The sequence below is a fragment of the Spinacia oleracea genome, chromosome 4 (genome assembly GCF_020520425.1).
Source record: "Spinacia oleracea cultivar Varoflay chromosome 4, BTI_SOV_V1, whole genome shotgun sequence".
NCBI lineage: Eukaryota > Viridiplantae > Streptophyta > Magnoliopsida > Caryophyllales > Amaranthaceae > Spinacia > Spinacia oleracea.
The window spans coordinates 142440910-142443793 of record NC_079490.1 but is presented as its reverse complement, the minus strand read 5'-3'; the positions used below and the strand labels follow the sequence as shown (position 1 = coordinate 142443793).

At 36.4% G+C, this 2884-nt stretch overlaps 1 long non-coding RNA gene across 1 annotated transcript; it reads left to right on the top strand.

Moving 5' to 3' along the window:
- The first annotated feature begins 1813 nt into the window (after window positions 1–1813).
- On the top strand, window positions 1814–2385 carry LOC110792354 (uncharacterized). Its single transcript, XR_002534381.2, has 2 exons — window positions 1814–2154; window positions 2289–2385. It is a non-coding gene; the product is annotated as an uncharacterized lncRNA (long non-coding RNA).
- The last annotated feature ends 499 nt before the right edge of the window (window positions 2386–2884 follow it).

The following is a 2884-nucleotide window of genomic DNA, read 5'->3' as shown; positions in this document are numbered from 1 at the left end:
CGGTTCATAGAGCAGGGTTAGACAAATTGAGTCATTATATCGTTTTCAGATTGGTTATGGACGTGCTGAGTTACATCAAAAAAGGATAATGTTTGGTCTGTATTTCTAATTAGATCCGTTCAATCATTCGGTAACTTTTAGTTTGGATGAAGTAGGACCATGTAATGTTTCGATTTGGATAATTTCAGTCGGTGGCAATCTAACGATCAGTTTGAAACGGTTCTAGTTTTGGATGACTTTGTACCAATTTAATTTGGTCGGGTCGTTTTTGGTTTAGGTGTGTTGAATTTGGGTATAATTTCTACGGAGTAGTATTTGACTTCGGGAAGTCTCGGGTGTAGTTAATTTATTTTGTACAATGTTCTGATGTCATCAAACAAATGATAATTTACTACGGAGCTAGTATTTGAAGAATAATTATTAGAATAGATCAAAAGTTTATTTAATTTTTTTTTGTTTTTTTGACATACGCTAAACTTACATAAAACAAAGAGTTTAAAATTACAACCTAAACACTCATTAGCAAGACATTGGGCCAACCAAAACTGCTTATATGAGTTCTACAGAATAATACAAATTGTTTGCTTACATTAAAAGAAACTACAAAGATAAAAGCTGCCTTGATTGTTGGCCTTTGAAAGATGGCCGACCTCATCTTGCACATCCCCATTCACTTTTCCGTTTGTGTTATGGCTTGGGCAATTAGCACCTCGAGGATTCCTTAACCCTGTGGAACTTTTAAGACGAAGAAACAAACAGAAGGATAGAACAAACACGAGATGGTTGACTTGACATTGTGAGCAAAAGCTCACACACACATTGAGCCACCAAAGATGACTAGGTATCCACATGAATGGATACTCAGAGCCTCTCCCTTTTGAAAAGGAAAGACTCAAACTTGACAAGCTATGAATCCCCAAAATTTGCATTTGGGGAGCTATCTTTAGATCAGAGATTTTGAGAGTGAGGAAAGCAAAAGAAATGCTCCCCACAAACCTAAAACGCACAACCAACACTCGCATCCACCCAACACTCCTACACCTAAACATACTACCTTCTTCCCTCGTACTAGGACCCAACATACTACCTACAAGGATAGAACTAAAGACTGGATCCTTACCACAAAGGAAAGCGACTGACACTATTGAAACACTAATCAGAAAATCCATGATACCCAAATCCACAACCTCTACATTCCACAACCTTAAACACTCCAACCATAAACCTTCAAACTTTAACCAACAACAAAAAACCCATAAGGAGCCTATCCACCACTGCAAGCAATGCATTATACTACACCTTGGCACTTGACAATTAAAACCACTAACCACAACATACACCAAGTACAACAATTCTAAAAACATTAACACAACCAGACAAGGTAACATAATCAAATTCAGTAGGCAACGGAAACAAGAGGAACGAAATTGGCCCCAAAATTGAAACCCCTAACTAACCTTTACCAACCGTCAAGATCGGGGTTGTCCGACACTAAGAGACGGTGGCGGTACTCACTAACCTTTACCTTTACACTACAAGAATCAATAGCAACAAGGGCGATTATTTTGTAAAAGGAAAGGCGCCAAAAAGTCGTCCTTGTATAAAAAGGCAAACAGGGCAAAAAAAAGTCGTCCTTTTTGATAAAAACAAAGAGGGCGAAATGTTATTTTGCCTTCTTTGATACGAACAGAAAGGGCAACTTTGAACGGTTTGCTGTGGTTGGTTATAATAGAAGTAATAGAAGGGCGAGTTTTATATTTCGCCCTCTTTGGTCAATTATTTTAAAAAAACAAAATAAAAGAATTAACTCCAGGAACGCACCAGTGCTCCACCCTAACTTCAAAAAACAGTCTGCTAAAACTTCTCCCAGTTTCTATTCGCGAGAATCCCAAAATGAAGGAAATGAAATTTGATTTCTCTATCTTCAACTTTCTCTCTCCCTAAATCTGCAATTTAGAAGCTCTAATTTAGTTTTCTCAATCCCTCTCCATCTTCAATTTCGCTAGTCATAAACCCTAATATTATGCATTTTGGTTCGCCTTGAAATTTGGTAGAGTTTGCCTGAAATTTTGTTGAGGTCGCCTGAAATTCGGTTGAGGTCGCCTGAAATTCGGTCCAATAGCACCTATCTGAAGTTCCCCTGAAGTTCGTCTGGTATCGTTTTTGCTCAACCTCTTCTCTCTTTGCGTTTTTTTTGTGAGCTGGTATTTGAATTTTGAACCTAAGTGACGAATTAGGATTGTACAGTAACTGGTGTCATATTGTTTATGATTTGTTGTTGTATGTAGTAGAGAAAATGAAGAAGAAGAAGGAATAGGGCGTCGGAAACTATTTTTGAGTGCTCTCCTTCTGGTCCTTGCGTTCCCTGTCAGTACTCTGAGAAGGTTTTTACTCTCTCCAAAATCATCAATTTCATGTTTTAGTTTTTTTTATATTTCTGGTACTTCAGTTTGATTCAATTGAATTTGATTGAATTGAATCCATGGGAAATTTAATTTGTTCGGAATTAGGCTTTGATCTTGCTTTTGAATTTGAGAAAGGTAATGCTATTTAAATGGATATCCCTTTTATTGTTCTCCTTTCATTTTACCTGTAATTATGTTAAACTAATGGAGGAGTTATAATATTTGTTTGTTAAATAATCAAATAGTTAATCAGCTAAGTGGGAGAATGAATCTTTCTTCTGTAATGTTACAAGATCCTGACAGATTATGACGTTATGTACTTATATGCAACAACTCAGGCAAAACAAGTCTTAATTTATCACAAATCTACTTCAGAATACAAATATAAATTACGTTGAAATAATAATTTTGGTCTAAAATTGCTGACAATATCAGGATATTTCCCTTTGCGAATATGAGTGATGGTGTTTTTACCACGT